The sequence below is a fragment of the Vigna unguiculata genome, chromosome 10, assembly GCF_037176805.1.
Source record: "Vigna unguiculata cultivar grain cowpea cultivar isolate G323 ecotype 2 chromosome 10, ASM3717680v1, whole genome shotgun sequence".
Lineage (NCBI taxonomy): Eukaryota > Viridiplantae > Streptophyta > Magnoliopsida > Fabales > Fabaceae > Vigna > Vigna unguiculata.
The window spans coordinates 8782773-8791835 of NC_140801.1; the positions used below are offsets into that span (position 1 = coordinate 8782773).

At 42.6% G+C, this 9063-nt stretch overlaps 1 pseudogene; it reads left to right on the forward strand.

Moving 5' to 3' along the window:
- The first annotated feature begins 5211 nt into the window (after nt 1-5211).
- On the forward strand, nt 5212-8594 carry LOC146882090 (uncharacterized; annotated as a pseudogene).
- Nucleotides 8595-9063: the final 469 nt, after the last annotated feature.

Below are 9063 nucleotides of genomic sequence, written 5' to 3' on the forward strand. Positions count from 1 at the left end.
AAACTTGATTAAATCATAAGTATCACAAAGTGTTTACAAAATTATTCCAAATCATAAAACAATAAAACTCTGAGAAAACTCTTTATCCCAATCTAGCCCCGCTCCGGCTCTATGCCTCACCAGATCCACCTGCAACATCATCTGCTCCCGTGTACCGCGTACACGATCATCACCAAACACAAGCAGATAGGGTGAGTTAACAAAATAAACATATATATATATATATATATATATATATATATATATAGTACACTTATATATAATACAATCACACCAAAGGAGTTCCGTCCTTTGATTTCACATCACATGGCCACAACCATGTGAACCGTGTTCTACGTCTCCTAGTGATTACTTCAAAATGACTTGCTGCCATACCTATCGGCCACAATCGATAGAGCACGTGCGAAAAACATTGCTACGGATTATACACCGTAACGCCAGGTGGAGTCCCCATATACGAACATAGTTCGCATCGTCCCAAGACTACCAAACTCGTCAGCCAACTATTGAGGAGGGCAACCTATCTGGACCCATCCGTACTTGCCACAACCAGCACACTCACACTGGCAACACTCGCCAACCCGAGCCACAACTCAAGGGTTCCTCGTGTTCATCCGCCATCCCGAACCACAACTCAAGAGATGCTATTATGAGCCACAACTCAAGGAATACCACGTGCTTAACCCCTATCTCGAGCCACAACTCAAGGGATACGTTCCGAGCCACAACTCAAGGAACATCAGCAAACCAACCTTTAAGATATCCTAGAAGCCTTGTAGATCACGCACATCATAGCAAGCATAACACCAATCTGCTGCAGCAAAATTGCCTGGCGGGGGACACGTACCGCTAGGCGTTGTCGCTTCCAGATTGCCTGGCAGGGGACACGTACCGCCAAGCGCCAAGTGCTAAGTGCCTTAGTCTTCACTGCCACTGCAACTATCGCCTAGCGGAACTTCCTTTGCTGCTAGGCGCCACGTGCCTTAGTATTTACTGAACTACAGACTACGCTTGACGCACCTTACCTTATCGTCAGGTGCCACCGTGATCTAGAACCCCATGTTTCTACGTTTTCGCTTGGCGGGTCGATCACCACCGCCAGGCGATCTGGAAGCGGCAACACCTAGCGGTACGTGTCCCCCGCTAGGCGATTTTGCTGCAGCAGATTGGTGTTATGCTTGCTATGATGTGCGTGATCTACAAGGCTTCTAGGATATCTTAAAGGTCGGCTTGTTGGTGTTCCTTGAGTTGTGGCTCGGAACGTATCCCTTGAGTTGTGGATCGGGATAGGGGTTAAGCACGTGGTATTCCTTGAGTTGTGGCTCAGAATAGCATCTCTTGAGTTGTGGCTTGGGATGGCGTATGAACACGAGGAACCCTTGAGTTGTGGCTCGGGTTGGCGAGTGTTGCTGGTGTGAGTGTGCTGGTTGTGGCCAGTACGGATGGGTCCAGATAGATTGCCTTCCTTAGTAGTTGGCTGACGAGTTTTGTAGTCTTGGGATGATGCGAACTATGTTCGTATATGGGGACTCCACTTGGTGTTACAGTGTATGATCCGTAGCAATGTTTCCTGCACATGCTCTATCGGTTGTGGCCGATAGGTATGGCAGCAAGTCATCTTGAAGTAATCACTAGGAGACGTAGAACACGGTTCACATGGTTGTGGCCATGTGATGTGAAATCAAAGGACGGAACTTGATAATGTTAATTTTTACCATTATCCAAGCTATATTTCATTAGCAAAATCATCTCTTCCAAAGCTTTTAACCTACTTAATCCTCAATTTTACCTTACTTTCGTAAATAAATACATTGTGGGTTACATTGATCTAAATATACCACTAATCCCCATTTTTGTGTGTCCTTTTTGTAGATTGGAAGCTTTGCTCCAAAAGTCCAAATAAATGAGTGACCCGGAATAGCAAGGAGAAGAGCAAAAATGTCAACAGGAAGCGCCGGGCGACACAGAGATAGCGCCAGGCGCAACAGGCCGCCAGTGCTAGGCGCCAGACAAGCGCCAGCCAGGCGCCACTGCAGGCCACCGCTGGGCGGTAGATGAGAAAATTTCCCCCTGTTTGATGGCTAGCGCCTGGAGGTGAGACCCTTTCGCCAGGCGCCCATTTTCGCTGATGTGGCAAGTTGGCTCTTTTTCTTCTGTTTTCGTGAGGGGAAGTGGATATTTGGCATTTTGGAGGCACGAAGAACATTTTTGGAGAGCTTGGAGGAGAGCTAGAGCTTGTGGGAACAGCTCCATCTTCCTCTTTGTATCTCTTTCTCTTCCATCTCTTCCATTTTTAAGCTTGAGCGCTCCATGGCAATGGAGAGCTAAACCCATTTTTGTTGGGGTTAGATGTAGCCACGAAACTCTTGTGTAAATGCAAATGTTTTGATTATATATATGACTCTTTCATTAATTGCTAGTCTTCTTATTCCTTCACTTAAAGCTTGCATTGATTTAGCCATCTTTTGCATGATGTTTGGTTCATTGGGTGTGGAAATATCTTTTGAAACCTAGATTCGGAATAAGAAAACTCAATGGAGCTTGTACCTAGGAATGGGGCTTGACCCATTGGTTGTCTTAAACCTTTGCGCATAAAGCAAATTTGCATATTAAGAGTTCAAGGAATTGGCTTTTAATAAGGAAATTTAGGCTCAATCTATTAAGGAATTAGGGTTTGAGTAATATTGTGGGTTGGCATTAGCATATTAATGAAGAGGATGTTAAATTGCAATTGCATGAGAGCATAGTTGGTGAATTCTAACCCCGGCAATATCAAGTCATATAATTTCTAATCTTTTCCATTCACTAAGTGTCTTTAACTTCCAAAGTTCAATTTTAATTATTTATGCAAAGTTTAATTTCATACATTGAAACTCAAAATATGGATTTATTCATTAGTTTAAATTAGTCACTAATTACGCAAATATTTAGTATACACGAGTCTCTTGGGAAACGATATCCTGGTCTTACCAGTTACTACTTGCGCGACTTGGTACACTTGCCAAAGTCATAACAAGTTTTTGGCGCCGTTGCCGGGGACCCGTGTCTAATACTAGACTTTTGTGTGATTTTTGACTTATTTAGACTTAAATTCTTTTGTGTATATTACTGTTTTTGTTTACTTATATACGCACATTAATTTTGGGCTAACTTGTAGTTCGAGCTTGCTTTTGTTGATGCTTTATAGTTTATGCAGGGTAGGTTCCGTACAAGGAGGATTGCATCTTCAGAACCACTCCTTGCCGATCCTGAAATAGAGAAAACCGCCCGCAGAAACAATAGTGCCACAAGGAGAAGGCGAGCTTAAGCACAACAAGTTGCCCATCACTCTTCTGCTTCAGACACTCTTTCATCTACTTCTCAGAATCTTGATCCTGTTCCAGAAGAAGAAATGGCAGACAATCCTCATGGTGATGGTAGAGGTCGTGAAAGACGCACTTTGGAAGATTATGCAGCGTTCACAGGCCATATTAACTTCAACAGTATTGCTAGGCCAATTGTCAATGCCACCAACATGGAGATGAAGCCAGCTCTTATTCATCTGGTGCATAGTAATCAGTTCAATGGCCTGTCTCATGAGAATCCCTACACTCATTTGGCCACATTCCTGGAGATATGCAATACTGTGAAGATCCATCAAGTTCTTGATGAAGCCATACGCCTGAGTCTCTTCCCGTTCTCACTAGCAGGACCTGCAAAAGCCTGGTTGAATTCCTTTCCTGAAAATAGCCTCACTAACTGGGATGATGTGGTTGCAAAGTTCTTGAGCAAATATTTTCCCCAGTCCAAGGTTAATAAGGGAAAACATGAAATCTCGGCATTTCAACAAGATATGGATGAGTCCTTGGGCCAAGCATGGGATAGATTCAAGGGACTGCTGAGAAAGACCCCCATTCATGGGTTTGATCAACCTACACAACTTACTCTTTTCTTGGCAGGTCTTAAGTCCCAGTCAAAGTTGATGTTAGATGCCTCTGCCGGTGGGAGTATCAAGTGGAAAACGCTAGAGGAAGCTTATGAGTTAATAGAGGATATGGTAGCTAATGATAATGAAGCCTATACTGAGAGAGCTTATTCTCAAAAGAAGGGTATTCTAGAGCTTCAATCTCAAGATGCTCTATTGGCTCAAAACAAGATTATGACTCAGCAGCTGGAGACTCTCATGAAGAAACTGTCACAACTTCCTCAAGAGCTTCAAAATGCCTCTATAGCTCAACTCCAACAAGTGCAAAGTTGTGAGTTATGTGGAGGGAACCATACCAATGGGCAATGTGCTATGCCAAGCACATCTCAAGAGGAAGTCAGTTATATGGGCAATCAAGGCCGACCAGGGAATTATAACCAAGGATGGAGACCTCATCAAAACATGGGCCAAGCTGGACCTTCCAATAGGCCCCCACATCAACAAACTTACCAACATCCTTCTTTGTCTGATAGAACATCCAAGCTTGAAGACATGATGTAGCAATTCATGCAAATTTCAATTCAGAATCAGAAGAACACCGATGCCTCAATTAAAAACTTGGAGGTGCAAGTGGGGCAATTGGCCAAGCAAGTGGCGAATCAACAAAGTAGTTCATTTTCTGCCAACACCGAAGCCAATCCCAAAGAGCAATGCAAAGCGGTGGTCACAAGAAGTGGTAAAGAAGTGGGGTTGAATGCTAAAGGAAGTGATGAAGCTAAAGCCAAGCCCAATGATAAAGGAGAAGAAAAAGATGAGGAAGAGATGGATGAGGAAATTGTTGTAGAAGAGGAAGAGAATAAAATTGAAAATAGAGAAAATGAGAAAAAGAAGGAAGTGGCAATAAAGCCACCACTAGTGAAGATCTCCCATATCCTCTTAAGCCTTCTAAGAAAGATAAAGAAAGGCAATTTGCAAGGTTTCTGGACATTTTCAAGAGGCTTCAAATCAATATTTCCTTCTCAGAAGCCTTGGAGCAAATGCCAACCTATGCAAAGTTTATGAAGGAAATCCTCACAAAGAAGAGAAGATTTATTGAAGAGGAAACCATAGAACTAGAGGCTGGATGCAGTGCTATCATTCAGAAGATGTTGCCTCCAAAGTTTAAGGATCCTGGCAGCTTTACACTTCCAGTCACAATTGGGAGCCTAGTTGTGGGGAAGGCCTTACTTGATTTGGGTGCTAGCATCAACTTGATGCCTCTTTCTATGCTCAAGAAGATTGGGGAGTTGGAAATCAAGCCCACTTGAATGACATTGCAACTGGCGGATAGGCCAATCAAATACCCCCACGGAGTAGTGGAGGATGTGCTAGTTAAAGTTGACAAGTTCCTATTCCTAGTGGACTTTGTTATAATGGAGATGGAGGAGGATGTTGAAGTTCCTCTCATATTGGGGAGGCCATTTATGAAGACTGCAAGAGTGGTAATTGATGTTGATGATGGCAAACTCACAATGAGAGTTCAAGATGAAGAAGTGAACTTCAATGTCTTTGAAGCCATGTCTCACCCAAAAGATATTGGAGGATGCTTCAGAGTTGATATGCTTGATGAAGTGCTCATGAGCTCCAAGAAAGATCTACATGCCTCATCTCCTCTAGAGAAAGCTCTACTTGATGCCTTTGAGACTCTCAATGATGAGGAGGAGAAAGAGATTGATGAGTGCTTAGCCAATCTTGACGCTTTGAAGGAAATCCCTCCTCATGAGGCGAAGATGGAAGACTTGAAGGGTGAGAATGAAGTCACAGAGCCAAAAGTGGAGTTGAAGATGTTGCCCCAACATTTGAAGTATGTGTTTCTTGAAGGGGGTAGCAACAAACCTGTGATTATCAGTAGCTCCTTATCACCGTCAGAAGAAGAAAAGTTGATTGAGGTGTTAAAAGTCAACTCAGGAGCCATTGGTTGGTCCATATCTGATCTGAAGGGAATTAGTCCCTCCTACTGTATGCATAGAATCTTCATGGAGGAGGATTTCAAGCCAGTGGCACAACCTCAGAGAAGGTTGAATCCTGTGATGAAAGAGGAGGTGAGAAAGGAGGTATTGAAACTCCTAGATGCTGGGATTATCTACCCAATCTCTGATAGTGCATGGGTGAGTCCAGTGCAAGTGGTTCCCAAGAAGGGCGGCATGACAGTGGTTCGTAATGATAAGAATGAGTTGATACCCACACGAACTGTGACCGGCTGGAGGATGTGCATAGATTACAGAAAGCTGAACAAGGCCACAAGGAAGGATCACTTCCCTCTTCCTTTCATGGATCAAATGTTAAAGAGATTGGCAGGTCAAGCTTTCTATTGCTTTTTGGATGGCTATTCTGGTTATAACCAGATCGTGGTGGACCCTAAAGACCAAGAGAAGACCGCCTTCACTTGCCCTTTTGGTATCTATGCCTATAGAAAGGTGCCATTTGGGCTTTGCAATGCACCAGCCACGTTTCAACGATGCATGTTGGCTATTTTCTACGACCTTGTGGAGAAGTACATAGAGGTCTTCATGGATGACTTCTCGGTGTTTGGAAGCTCATTTGATCTTTGCTTGGCAAATCTGGAAGTTGAGCTTAAGAGATGTGTTGAAACCAATCTCATTCTCAATTGGGAGAAATGCCATTTCATGGTGACTGAAGGGATTGTCTTAGGTCACAAAATATCTTCGAAGGGCATTGAAGTGTACAAAGCAAAGGTGGATGTCATTGAGAAACTCCCACCACCGACAAATGTGAAGGGAATTCGGAGCTTTCTTGGACATGCGGGTTTTTATCGACGCTTCATCAAGGATTTCTCCAAGATAGCCAAGCCATTGAGCAACTTGCTCAATAAGGATATTTCCTTTAATTTTGATGCTGAATGTTTAAATGCTTTAAATCTTTTGAAAACCAGCCTAGTCTCCACACCCATAATCATTGCACCTAATTGGGAACTTGATTTTGAACTTATGTGTGATGCAAGTGATTATGCGGTTGGGGCTGTTTTGGGGCAAAGAAAGAATAAAATTTTTCATTCCATACACTATGCTAGTAAAGTCCTTAATGAACATCAAGTGAATTATGCAACTACTGAAAAGGAGTTACTAGCAATAGTGTATGCCTTGGAAAAATTTCGTTCTTATCTCACTGGTTCTAGAGTAGCGGTTTACACTAATCATGCTGCAATCAAATACTTGCTTACTAAACCTGATTCTAAACCTAGACTCATTAGGTGGATTTTGTTGTTGCAGGAATTTGATCTGGAGATTAAAGACAAGAAGGGTTGTGAAAATCAAGTGGCAGACCATCTGTCAAGACTAGTGAATGAAGAGGTGACCACACTTGAGAAGGAAGTGTTAGAAGAATTCCCTGATGAGAAGCTACTTCTAGTGTCCAATAGACCTTGGTTTGCAGAAATGGCAAACTTTAAGGCTGCTCAAGTTGTTCTTGAGGATATAAGTTGGCATCAGCAACAGAAGCTGTTCAGGGAAGAAAAATACTATGTATGGGATGATCCTCACCTTTTCAAGATTGGGGCAGACAATCTGTTGAGGAGATGTGTGTCTGAAGAGGAGGCAAGAGATATCTTGTGGCACTGCCACAATTCACCCTATGGAGGACACTACAGTGGAGAAAGAACAGCTGCAAAGATTCTACAATCTGGGTTCTATTGGCCGAGCATTTTCAAGGATTCTCATGCACATGTGAAACACTGTAACAAGTGCCAAAGAACAGGGAGTATCTCAAAAAGGAATGAAATGCCTTTGTAGAACATACTGGAGGTTGAAGTGTTCGACTGTTGGGGTATTGACTTCATTGGCCCCTTGCCTTCCTCATTTTCTAAGGAGTATATCTTGTTGGCTGTGGACTATGTCAGCAAATGGGTGGAAGCTATTGCCACACCCACAAATGATGCTAAGACAATCATCAAGTTTCTCAAGAAGAACATATTCTCCAGATTTGGTGTCCCAAGAGTCTTGATAAGTGATGGAGGTTCTCACTTTTGCAACGCTCAACTGAAGAAAGTCTTGGAGCATTACAATGTCAGACACAAAGTTGCCTCTCCCTACCATCCTCAGTCAAATGGACAAGCAGAGGTGTCAAATAGAGAAATTAAGAGGATCCTTGAAAAGACAACTTCTTCCTCAAGAAAGAATTGGTCTATCAAGTTAGACGATGCTCTGTGGGCCTACAGGATTGCATTCAAGACTCCAATTGGGTTGACTCCATTCCAATTGGTATATGGGAAGACTTGTCATCTTCCGGTGGAGTTGGAGCACAAGGCCTATTGGGCCATGAAATTCTTGAATTTTGATCCATCCTTGTCAGGGGAGAAGAGGAAGCTACAACTTCATGAGTTGGGACCTATGAGTCCTCCAAGAGCTATAAAGAGAAAGTGAAGGCCTACCATGATAGGAAGTTGGTAAAAAGAGATTTCAAACCCGGTCAACAAGTGCTTCTGTTCAACTCAAGATTCAAATTATTCCCAGGGAAGTTGAAATCCAAGTGGTCAGGCCCATTTACCATCAAAGAGGTGAAAGCTTATGGGGCAATTGAAATTGAAGACCCTTCCTCACAAAGGAGTTGGGTAGTGAATGGCCAAAGGCTTAAGGCTTATTTGGGTGGTGAAGTTTTGAGGATGACCACCGTCATGCACCTTAGTGAAGCCTAGAGTCCTTACCCGTCAGGCTCGTGACGTTAAACAAACGCTTCCTAGGAGGCAACCCAGTGCTCTAAACTCATTTTAGCTTTTAATTTTCGTTTTCAATTCAGTATGATGTTTGTATGCATGTGTGAATTGTGTTAGTATGATTGTTTTGTTGTTGAGATGTTGAACTTTGTGTTAAATTTGCATTTGTGAACATGTGGTACCATAACTTTGAGTGTTGTCATGCATAGTTAATTTTAGGATGTGATAGCATGTGCTTGTTGTTGCATTTTAAATTGAGTTCAACATTTATGCATCATAGACTGTGGTAGTGTAAAGTTGGTTGTTTGTGAGAATAGGAGTAACATAGTTGTGTAGTGAAATCATGTCTTAAATTAAGTTATGTATTTGTTAAGTGAATTGAATGTTTTGCTTGAGTGTGAATGCTTGGTTTGAATTTGAAAAGCTTGAAAAAGTATGTGTGCAAGAGTGA